The sequence below is a fragment of the Lagenorhynchus albirostris genome, chromosome 1 (assembly GCF_949774975.1).
Source record: "Lagenorhynchus albirostris chromosome 1, mLagAlb1.1, whole genome shotgun sequence".
NCBI lineage: Eukaryota > Metazoa > Chordata > Mammalia > Artiodactyla > Delphinidae > Lagenorhynchus > Lagenorhynchus albirostris.
Genome location: NC_083095.1, coordinates 120944831 through 120957583, shown reverse-complemented (window position 1 = coordinate 120957583; position 12753 = coordinate 120944831). Strand labels below are relative to the sequence as shown.

Below are 12753 nucleotides of genomic sequence, written 5' to 3'. Positions count from 1 at the left end.
AGCTCCCTCTGGGAATGCAAGTGCTAAGAAGCAATCAGGTGGCCACAGGCAGAGAGGGCAGCAGGCTGACCAGGGGTGGGAGCCTCTAAGGCGCTGCTTCTCAGCAAGCCTCACTAACCACTGGCTTCCTAACATCCAGCGGCTACAGTCACTTGGATACAGAGGACAGTTTTCAACAGATGCTCTGGTATCCATGGGCAAGGTGTGTACACACTCTCATGCAACCATTTACGCTGTCCAACTGTAAAGTCATTCTGACCTCTGCTTAGCTTCCGCATAAATCTGGCCCATGAAAACATGAAAATATTTCTTATTTGAGAAATGTCAAGATACACTTCTCAACAAACAATAGCAGTATTCACTGACAATCTGCCCTAAACAGAATTAATTTACTACAGCCTGGGCAGTGACTAGATTGAGTTGTTCAAAATATCTGATGATTTTCCATCTACAAGATTGAGGTCTTGTAAAGCCACATACGTAGGCATCCCTCGGGGATGTCGTGGGTTTGGTTCCAGACCACACGATAAAGTGCGTATCGAAATGGAGTGAGTCGCACGAATTTTTTGGTTTCCTGGTGCATATAAAAGTCATGTTTACACCATACTATGGTCTATTAAGTGTGCAATACCATGATGTCTAAAAAAAACCAAATACGTATACACTATCAGAATATACTTTATTGCTAAAAACTGCTAACCATCCTCTGAGCGATCAGCAAGTCGTAACGGTTTTGCTGGTGGAGGGCCATGCTGACTGACCAGGGTAGTAGTGGTTAAAAATGGGGGTGGCTGTGGCCATTACTTAAGACAGCAACGTCCTGTGCCGTATTGATCGATTCTTCCTTTCACAAAGGATTTCTCTATAGCATTTTTGATTTCCTTCCAGAACTTTTCCTCTGCATTCACAACTTGATTGTTGGGGGCATGAGGTCTAGCTTTCAGCCTGTCTTGGCTTCCTCACTAACTAAATCATTTCTAGCTTTGACTTAAAATGAGAAACGTGTGACTCTTCCACTTACTTGACCACTTAAGAGGACACTGTTGGTTTATTAATTGGCCTAATTTCAATACTGTTGTTTCTCAGGGAATAGAGAGGCCTGAGGAGAGGGAGAGAGATGTGGGAACGGCTGGTCAGTGCAGATGTCAGAACACATATTTGTCAGTTAAGTTTCCTGTCTCGTGTACAGGTGTGGTTCAGGGCTCCCCAAAACAATTACAATAGTAACATCACAAATATAATAATGAAAAAGTTTCAAATATTGCGAGGGCTACCAAAACGGGTCACAGACACATGAAGTGAGCAAATGCTGTTGGAAAGATGGCAATACTGATAGACTCATCTGAGTCAGGGTTGCCACAAACCTTCAATTTGTTAAAAAACAAAAAACAAAAAAACACAGTCGCTGCAAAGCACAGTAAAGCCAAGTGCAATGAAACAAGGTATGCCTGTAAAATGCTCTACCCAACTCTTTTTAATAGGCATATTTAACCAACCAACTCTCCAATTTGAAGAAATCAAACTGTGTGGTATCACTTATACGTGGAATCTAAAAAATAATACAAATGAATGTATATGCAAAACAGAATCAGACTCACATATAAAGAAAACAAACTTGTGATTACCAAAGGGGGAGGGACAAATTAGGGGTATGAGACTAACAGATACAAACTATTATGTACAAAATAAACAACCGACAAGGATATACTGTGTAGCACGGGGAATTACAGCCATTATCTTATAACCTATAACCTACAGCCATAACCTACAATGGAGTATCACCTGCAAAAATACTGAATCACTATGCTGTATAGCTAAAACTAAAATATCGTAAATCAACTATACTTCAATAAAAATACAAATATAAACTCTAGGGATAAACTGACAAATTTGCTGGGGTGTAAATCACTCCATGGGTTAGTTTTTCCCCTGCAGCTGGTGACAACTGTGGGGTTTCCTGAAATGGTGAGATCCATGAGCATAGCTGGTGATAACAGTCGGTGGGAAACTTGATGACATCATGGGTGCTGTTTACACAACACAGCAGAGAGAGTGAAATGGTTAGTATCTTCCATCCCCTGAGAATAGGAAGTAGTCCAGTATAAGTATCCCTACATGAAAGCGTCCCTTCCCAGGCTAGTAACTGGACTTTCTGAAGAGCAAATGAATGGTCCCTGTAGCTAACCAGAGAAAGACTCAATCGCCCGGAAAGGCAGAGCCACGACACGGGGCCGAGAGCAGAAATGCGCAGCAGGACAGACCACACAGGAGAGCTCAGACGGAAGTAGAAGACACAGAGGGGAGCGAGGAGAAATGGGCAAATTGAGGAACGGGGGGCTGCAGGACAGAGGGTGCAGAATCAATGAGCAACACGGGAAAGAAGCCCAGAACATGGGGAAGCGGAAGACAAGAAGAGAAGCAGGAAAGTATGACAGGGAAGGAACATTTCTATCCAAAACAACTGGAAAAATGAAGAAGCCATTGACTGAGGGGGAGGAAGCTGCTGGAGGCACCGGTCTGGGGTGAAAAGTTGCTAAGGAATTCCTCTGGGATGTATTCAGCAAGAGGTGGAGCAGAGTCAAACACAAAACTGGAGATACGATGCGGGGTGCGGGAGTTTCGCCATGTTCAAGTCTTTGGGGCTAGAAAGATCATCTAGGGAGTGAGCACGAGAGGGAAGAGACCTGAGGTCCGGGTCCTGGAACAATGTTCTACAAGCAGGACAAGAAGGAACCCGCAAGGAGACCTAGTGGTAGGGGAGGGAGGAACATGGAGAGAGGGTGGGACCAGAGGGAAAGTGCCTCAAGCAGGAGGGAGAGATCACGTGTGTCAAATGCTAATCACAGTTCAGGAAGAGGGGTGCTGAGACAGGACAGCGGAATCTGGCTGTTTGGAGGTCTCTGGCAGCTGGGAAAAGAGCGGGGGTAAGGCCAGAGCAGCAGGTCTACGAGACAAGTGAGGAGGGGGGCTGGCCCAACAAGTACAGAGGCCTGATGGAAGGGGTGGCGGAACAGGCGGTAGCTCTGATTTACGCTTTGAAGGCTTTTTATCCAGAAACAATTCACCACATGGATGCTGCAACCTCCCTTTCTAGCCAGCACCTATACAGACCTGGTTTCCCCTTATTACGGCCCTTGGGGGCAGGCCCAGGACAACTAAGTGTCCTTGCTGGAGGCAGGTGCCTCGCCACACAACGCCGCTGCCCGTGTGTGTGAGAGGAGGGGGGAGGAGAGGGTGAGTCTTGGTTCAAGCAAAGGGCGCTGGACTAGGAGTGTGTGGTCCACGTTCAGTCCCAGCCTGTCGATGCCTTGGACCTTCTCTCTCTGATTTTCAGAGAGCAGGAAGCCACCAACTCCCATGAAAGGAGCCTCCCAGCAGGCACGTGCTGCTTGGCCAGCTCCTCCCCTATTCTCCTTATCCTGACATCTCACAAAGGAGGCCACTATCCTTAGCTCAGGGCAGATGTTGAACGGAATAAGGGACACCAGAGATTTATTTCGCGGTCTACCATCTCAAAACAACCACTGCGAAAAGCATCAGTTTCACTACACGGGAACACGTTACGCAAAAAGACAAAAAATCCACATCAGTCACTCTGAACGAGCTCTGCACGGTCGTCAAAAACGAAAAGGCTCCAATTTCTTCTACTTACTCTTGGCTCTCTGTTTTATTATGACTCAGTGTTCCCAAGTATGAAAGCATGAAACAGGACCGACAATTTCCTGCACGGGAATGTTTTAAAAAATGCAAATTATGCACATAAAAATGCTTTATAAACGACAAGATTATGTATAAAGCCAAGGTACTTTTCCTACTATCACGCAAGTGGACCCCCCACACAGAAAAACCTCAGTGAGGTCTGAATCCAAAGTGGATGGCGATTGAATCACCCTCCCACGGGGAGCACGGCAATGAGCTGTTTCTAGCCCTCCTCTCGACACAATGAGAGACGTGCAGCACAGACATTTGTTGGAATAAAGTGTCCTGACTTGCGGCAGAAAGGAGGTAGGATTAAAGCATAAAGCAACCTAGAGATGCCAGCGAAAGCTGAGCGTGTATTCAACGCCTGTGAGAAGTCTCACTATAGATCCATTCAAGCCTTAAGAAGATCATGCAGCTCTGACAACACGCCATGATAAAACTTGACTTTTCCCTTCTCTCCGCTGTGATCTTTTCAGGTCAGCGCAGCACTGACCCTGACTACAACTGACCCTCAATGTCCACTTTCCTGTAACCTCACCCCTCCTGCTAATTCCTGTCCCTCCAGGCTGGGAGCCTAGGAGAGCTGACCAGGCTTCCTCTTCTGGTTTGGCTGCACGAAGGCTGAGGGCCGAACATGTATGCTGTTTCTTGCAGTACTGTTAGTGTCTAATTCGCCTCTATTTTATGATCCTATCCTTGTTCTTCTTCTGCCCCAAGTTAAATGTCTATCTAGTTGAACTTTAAGTCCCTGTTCATTTTTTGCTAAAAGATAGGGTACAGGAATTCCCTGGCAGTCCAGTGGTTAGGACTCCACACTTTCAGTCCTGTTGGCTTGGGTTCGATCCCTGGTCAGGGAACTAAGATCCTGCAAGCTGCGTGGCATGGCAAAAAAAAAAAAAAAGACAGGGTGTAGAGGCATAAACCATCCATTACTTTCCTTCGCATAATCTCTTCTCACTCTGACCATTTTGGCCCTGATTGTATGTATGAAGGTCACCTGGACCGAGACAGAAACCCTTCTGTGCCATCCATTGTGGAAGATGAGCCAATAGTTTCACCAGAGATGAAACCCAGACATTCTCTCCTTTCAAAGTAAACACTTTTTAGTCCCAGGGAGCTGTAAACAGCCCAGTATGATGGCAGCGATGCAGGCTGCAGGCTCACCCCAGTCCACCCTGGGACAAACAAGCCCAACTTAGCCAAGACCTCCTCCTCTCCAAAAGCACTGGTGGTCAAGATGAGCAACCACCCCTTGGCTCTCTGCCCTGGTGAGGGCCATGGTGTTCCAACCCCACCCCTGCCTTACCAGCTGCCACCCTAGGCTGGTCACTTAAGTGCCATCTGCCTCAGTCTACTCCTCTCTAAAATAGGAGACGATAATAAATCGACCTCAAAGATTGTTAGAGGACTAAAGAAGTTCATACATGTCAAGGGCACAAAGAAAGTACAGGCTCAGGGTTTGTTGTTATTATTTATTAGTCATGGCGGTTGGACAAACACTGAAAACAGCATACTGTGTTCAGCCACCAGCTGAGCTGCAAAATTCATTTCATTATTTATTCTGCATCTATCATATACTAGATACTATTACGGGCATTCGGGAAGCAACGACAGACAAGATTCCTGCCTAGTTGGAGCTCACCTTCTAGCAACCCTTTTCACTACACGGTTCCTGTGTTCATCCTTATTCACATCATACAACGTGATTTTTCTAGATGCAGAACTAGCTAAGGATGAGCCCTGAAGTGGAACGTTTTTGTGGATCAGGTAACTCCTAGTACTCCTAGCTGTCGCTCTTGCATGTTCGATGAATTCCCTCAATCCAGGAGGCCAAAGGAAAAAACACCTCCCCCTCTGGGGCAGGGCTGGCATCACAATATGCCCCTGCCCTAGGGCTTGTCAATGTCCTCTGCCCAGGAGTAACCCATGTGAGGTACCATTGGTTCTGCATACTCTGCTGTACAGCAGAAGAGTGGCACTCAGCGGGCAGGACCACAGCGACAGGCCACCAAGCCTCAGTGGGGCCCTGGATCTGCAGGAGAGTAAGAGCTACCCACCAATCCCAACCTCTCCCTCCAGCCGCTGACTCCATTCTGACCCATTGGAAGACTGCTGAATCCAGTTACGATGGCTGTGCCTGACCCCTTCTGTAGGTCTGTTCCTCTCTCAGCAGGCAAAATACAGCTCTGTTTGGTAACAGCATGCATCACATAACTGAATGTCGGCATAAAATGTGGGCCTATATAGAAGCTATTATTCATCCGTGTTTCTATCTCCTGTGAACGATTCTGCTCTCAAAGAAATGCCCCGGAAAGAGCTTCCCCGTCTCTCCACCCCTTACCTGCTCCTCTGAAAGGGAGGAGGGGGGAAAGCCCATCTGACAAGTAAGAACCCATTGTAACTGGGCCACGGCTACCCAGAGATGCCTTGAAAGCTAAGCCCCGGAGGGTCTCACACTCCATCTCGCTCTCCTGGGCTGTCCGTGCTCCAGTACCTTAGGGCTCGCCTTGAACATTCAGACTCCATGTACTGAGCCCAGCCTCAGTGCAGGCCTCCACAGGTGTCCGTCATCTTCTAGGAAGGTAAGTCAGGTCAACCATTAATTGAGAACCAGGTGTCTAATTCAAGGAGGGGCCAGGAGGAGAGGAGGCTGAGGGTCCCATTTGGGGCTCATCTCCAGCCTTAATCACCTTATCTCCCCACTGGGCCCTCACATCTCTTCCTGCTAGTGAGAGTGTAGAGGTGAGAGTCTGATTGGAGAGGCTCCCCTGGTCTCCCACATCAACAACTTGTGAGAGGTCCGGCTACGAGGCTTGGAGAAAACAGTAAGAAAACACAGCTGACGTGATTTTTTTTCCATGCGCCCAACAGCCCACTTAGAAAAAGACCAGGAAACAAGAGAGAACAGTCACTTAAGAACATCTCTTTAGTCCTCCTTCAGGGAGGCACGGGAAGCCAGGATCGCTGTTTGATTCTGAACACCTCAACTAGAAATAACTGTCATTAAAAAGTCAGGTGGTCAAGGAGCATAGGACAAATGATTAACCACCCGCAGGTGTGAACTTAGCAGGCCAGGCAAGTCAACAAAAATTCTAGCCCAGTGGTTGGCACCCAGGGCTGCTTTGCAAACGCCCCCAACCCACAGGGCTATATCACTTTGTATGCTTGCCTGTCCCCATTACACCAGCATTAAGATATATACACAACACAGTGTCAGGAATACATTTGCCACGAGAGGTCCATTTCCCCCACTGTCCTCTGAGAGCAAGGACTATATCATTTCGGCCACGCTTGAAGCTCAAGGCCATAGCACAGTGCCCACCACAAGTAGATGATTAATAAATGGTTGTGGAATTAATATGCACATCGTGGAAAGACGTACACCAATTTTTTTCTCTAAATTAGTCATTAGGAATTATTCACACTCACATCATGACTCAAGGATGAACAGAGAGCAAACATCCAGCAGACCCCACTATTTCTACTCATCCGCAACCATTTACACTGACCACAGAGACTAAACCTCACGGCTCACAAGATGAAGTTCCTTATTTTGGCAAATGAGAAACAAAAAAGAACCAAATCCACACCAGGTGGGAATAACTGGAAGCTCCCTGAGAGCAGGGACCATGTGTATCGCTCACCATCAAGTACCTGCCAGAGAGAAGGGCTAAGTATGTTTAATGCATGTACGGAGGTGCAAGTCACCAAGAGGACCAAAGCGTGCATACAACGGTGAATACAGAATGATGGGAAAAAACCTTTGAGACTGTTTTCCATGTTCAGATGAAGAAACTATAATCTTGAGATCAACTGATCTTCTCAAGGTCACACTGGTAGCAAACCACAACCAGACCTTCCCACGTTGCCACAATGAACAGGGTTGGTTATAGGTGTGGTGTGATTAGAGCCCTCCGAGGATACCTCCAACTTACCCTCCCGTCCCCAGCCGGCTCCTGGCACTGGCACCGGCACCTGAAACTCCATTGCTAAGTACATAGTTGGTCGTACTGATTTGTGTCCAGTTAAATTTTGCTGTAAAAGCAGGCATTTGCATTCATCACTGTTTTAGAAAGTTAAGTTTTAGAACCTTTCAAGCAAAGGAGCTGAGAGCTGTCCTTTACTAAAGATGATTCCTAATTACCAAGAAATTCTGAGGTGGGAGGGATAGTTTAGTGCACACCAATCCAGAACCTGACACTGCTGAAAAAGGGCAACGAGCAGAGAAGCACAGGAAGACCCGCTAAAAGGAAGGGGAGCAGACACCTATGTGTTTATAGCGTTATAATTTGCTTAGAGCCAATTTTTAATACATACAGCATTTTGAAATATATGGGTAATCAGGCTCAAACTGCTTAGCTCAAGGGTCTGGGCCCCCCATTCACCCATTTCCCATCTCACACTGTAAGCACTCTCCATTTTAACAGAACAAATATATTTTCAATCCCTGCATAACTCAATTATTTTCCCCTGTGTGGCATACACCTGTCTGAAATGCACCACCATGCTTCTCCATTCTTCCTGGTTACTCACCAGCACCAAGCTTTGCTTTGAGAAACTAGTCTTTCCAATCACCCCAGCTGGCAGAAACCCTCTCATCTCCTAGGCTCTCAGAACACTATCTGCAGCCTTCCCAGGGGGAAGTCCCCACTGAAACAACCACGAGATGCTATGCCTCGTGTCCACTTGGCACGGAACAGTTTCATGGCACTTTCACAGGTGTCTTTTTACTTGATGTGCTCAACAGGTTACAAAGGAAAATAGGTTTTGTTTTGCACCCCCATTTCACAGACAAAGACAGAGGATCTGGGAGCATAGGTGAATTCCTGGCCTGCGTGTGGCATATACTGCTGTTTCCCATCAGACTACTAAGAAGGCAGTGCTGGCTTTCCAGCAATCCCACTGTTTGCCTATGCTTGCTGAGACAGCTGAATAAATCATCCACACGTCTTAGTCCCTTTTGCATGTTACCTTTCAGTCCTGCTACTTCCTTCCTCTGACAAGTAAGGAAGAAGGCTCTTAACTCTGATTTTGAATTCTCTTATACCCTAACTCATTCAAATGATTTGAGGCTGTTTACAAAAAAAAAAAAAAAAAAATAGAGAAATAAAAGGTCAGGTCTAAGAAGAAAAACAGAAGAAAAACAAAAGTGAAGGTCAAGACCATGAGAACTGTGAATTATTCACCATTCATTTGGCTAACTGGGAATAAACGCATCCCATAATTTCTTCTGACCCTTGGTGACAAGCCTGTAAAATCCTAAGAAAGATTCTTTAGGCTACTGCTGATGCTGATAAACACAAGCTTTATCACTAAAGGCACACACTCCTGGGATGGGTACAGATAGACTAGCTTTTACTTGGAAAAAAAAGAGAGCTTTGTTCTACAATGATATGGGAAAAATATATTCAGTGTGCTCCAGACTGAACCTGGGAGAATGCGTGAAAAGAACTGCACACACGTTCCCCCTCAGGTCACCTTCCTCATGCTTGTGCCTAATTTAATGCTAAAACAGCACACACCTGACTGAAGGCTAGCTGCCAATGTGGACTTCAGTGGTGAGGTGACAAGGCAAACCATCATGCTTGGTTTCACTTAAGAAACTGAAGAAATCTCCCACTTCCTGGCTCCATTTTCTTTCACTGAAAGGGTTTTTCACTGCTGACCTCAGACGGCTGAATTCCAGGCTACAAACCCCCAGCTTCATCCATCACTCAAAAAGGTAATAGTGCGTGGTTTTGGCAAGGACGGATTCTGAAGAAAACAGAAAGTATTAAAACCATATTCTTGCTGTTTCTCTATGTTAATCCATTAACCATAAATCAGAAGTGCATTTCTGTTAGAGCCCAGACCTAAAAATCTGGCACTTATGTGGAGAATGGAAACAAACCAAGGGATGTGACTAAAACTTACATTTCTGGAGATTTAAAGTCCGTTAACATATTATCAGAGTGCCAATCCTAGCAATTACTCATGAGATTAGATTTTCCAAAGTATCTTCATTTTCCATGGCTACTCATTCCAAGATCACCCTCATTTTATATCTACAACTTGCAGTGTTTCAGTTACACTTAACATAGCCTGTGGTATCCCAAATCTCAGACTTAGACATCATCAAGTCCAGCTTTCTACAAGATACATAAATCTTTGCTATAACTTTCCCAACCTCCCGAATTCCTTAACTACATTTAGTTTTTAAATTTCTTAAATCAAAAAGAAAAGCAGGGAACATATAAGCGATTATGTGTCTGGCACTGGTTCTAAGCCCTTTTTGTAGTCACTGAATCTTCACCATAACCCCATGCTAAGGAGTTTAGGCTTCACCCAGTGAAGGCAACCAGGACACAGTGGTTACATGGCTTGACAGAGGCCACTGCACTGGGGGCTGTGCCTCCAACTGTGTGCTTTTAAAACAGAAAGAAACATGGAAAAGTAAACCTAGTGCTTGGCTTAGGAGAGTGGTAAAATGGGTGAGAGGTGTATTGTTTTTTACTAACCAACTTTCACCGGTTGCATTATTACACGTCATACACTGAACTAATAAGCACTTGACTTAATGAGTCAATGAGAGAGTCCTGTTTGCTCTGGATAATCAGGCTGAAGAGGCTGTGTCTCCTAAGCAACAGGCACACACGGGTGTAAGGGGAGGTGTAAACCCAGACCTACCAGAATCCGGCCTTTTGTCTGGCCTCACCTCACTCAAGGATAATAAGCACTGCTAACGTTCTGGTACATCTCCTCTGTGTTGTTTATGTATAATTTTAAGTACGTTGAGATGACACATTGTATAGAATTCTGCATCCTGATGCTTTCCTCCATTCTAATAACACAATAATCATTTTCCACAATACTGCAAACTTTTTAGAAACATTGTTTTAAATAGATGCATAACACAGCAATGCAAGGCATCATAATTTACTTTGCTCTATCTTCCTTTTTGTGTCCATCAGCTACTTGTTTTTACTATTATAAATAAGGCCATGAGAGGATTTTTCCATTTAAAAACTCTTGTTCTTTATTTCAGATTTTCTTAAGCTAGATTTTATTTTTTTTAAGGAACCATCAGTATTTTTAAAGAGCAACCCCAAAGATGTTAAGGCAAGAAGAAAAAATCTGAATGTACAGTCATCAGCAGTTTGATTTATAGGTTAGCTAAATGAATATGCATTAACAACTAGAAAAACCAGTAATCAATCTATTAGATTTTATAGTTCAATCTACCCCACAGAATAAGTCTGCTATCAAGGACTCAGGCTGCAAAGGACCCTATGAAACAAGTTGACAAAAGGCATGAATGGGGGAAAAACATCTGGCATGGGCAGTAAACCAGATTTACAGAAAAGAGGCAGAGGAAAGATAAATGCTTAACATAAATTTTAAAATATATTGCAAACAGTGGAAATGACAGACAGAAAAAAGGATGAGACTAGCCTTTACCAAAGAAAATAGCATGGATGTGCCCGATAAATATCAATGCTCTGCCTTCTGTAAGCGCATGTTTCAAGAACTGCCCAGTAGATCGAACCAGAATTACAAGAGATATTAACTAAACTGAAGGACTCGGATGGAGTACCATTATCCTATACTTAATAAAATAAAGCCAAATCAAAAGTCCTGCCAATTTCATCAGTGAGTGATGGATAAGATGTACATTTCTAAATGACAAAACCAAATCAAATTTAAGTCTGTGTACAAAAATATTACTTCATCAGGAGCACTGGGAAGAAATAAACATGTCCCCAGGGCTATGACATGAAATGATGAACTCTTGACAGTGTGGGTGAGTATAGCATAGTATTTTAAATTATTATTTTAAGATAGTGCCATATTATCAGTCTCAATAACCTAAACTACTTGAAAAACGATTTTGAGAACAAATACAAAACTTAAGCTAAAGATGGAAAAATAACAGAAGAAAATACAGAGACGGGTCAAGACAGAGGGAAACAAAGGATAAGGATCTCCAAAGAAATGGCAGGACTGAAGAATTTCCTGACTTTGAAAGTGTGAATGCCTCATCTACAGGAATTATGCTACAAAATTTTGTCACCTATCAGTAATGGCTTATAAAATTGATACTCATCTTGTCCTCCAACAAAAACACCTAAGAGAATGTTATAGGTTGAATTGTGTCCCCCCTGCCCCCGGCTCCTGAAATTCATATGTTGACGTCCTAACCCCAAGAATCTCCGAATGTGCCCTTATTTGGAGATGGGGCATTTATAGAGATAATCAGGGTAAAAGGAGATCATCAGGGCAGACCCTAATCCAAAATGATTGGTATCCCTATAAAAAGGGGAAATTTGGACACAGAGACATGGATAGAGGAAAGCTGATGTGAAGAGACATAAGAAGACAGGCATCTACAAGCCAAGAGGGGAGAGGGGCCTGGAACAGATCCTCCCCTTCTAGCCCTCGGAAGGACACCTTGATCTTGGACTTCTAGCCTCCAGAAGTGTGAGACGGTCAATTTCTGCTGATTAAGCCACCTAATTGGGGGTTCTTTGTTATGGCAGCCTTAGCAAATTAATACACTTAGCCAGGCTAATTATGGTTCAATTCATATTTCAATTAGTCGCATTTTCCTAAATACAAGAAATTAATACAACTTTGACACAAATGACTAACAGCACAGTCAATATACGTAGTAATACATGTTTTGTTTATGAACATGTAAACGTAGGCACAGATGTAGCTACTGGTGTATGCAAAGGCATATGTATAATATATGGCTTTATTCTGCCTAAGGTCACAAAAATAGTAAATGACAGGGAGGACTCTAACCTGGGTATATCTACCTTCAGGGTCCCTGGTCTTGCTAGAATACCATCCAACGAACTAGACTGCAATGTGGAAAATGCTTCTCGTTGTGGGATACTGCGATTGAAGATATGTAGAATTTTGGATTCTTACAGGAAAATATGGAAGAGACTATGTAAGTGTTTTGTTAGAGTGGTAAAATTGTATTTTTTGAGTTTGATTTTTTTTTTTGCCTTTAGTTATAGTATACACTATTTTTTCAGGAATTTAAATAAATTCAACTACAACACA

At 44.0% G+C, this 12753-nt stretch overlaps 1 protein-coding gene across 7 annotated transcripts in view; it reads right to left on the bottom strand.

The window, feature by feature from the left end:
- The window catches only part of TLN2 (talin 2), a 448850-nt gene that overhangs the window by 200347 nt on the left and 235750 nt on the right, over positions 1-12753 (bottom strand). Inside the window, exon 1 of one of the 7 annotated variants that reach the window (XM_060151229.1) lies at positions 9225-9359. The exons of the other annotated variants lie outside the window; for them this stretch is intronic. The gene's annotated coding sequence lies outside the window, so the exon portion shown is untranslated. Of the gene's footprint in view, positions 1-9224; positions 9360-12753 lie in introns of those variants that run through there. 7 annotated transcript variants of the gene reach the window in all.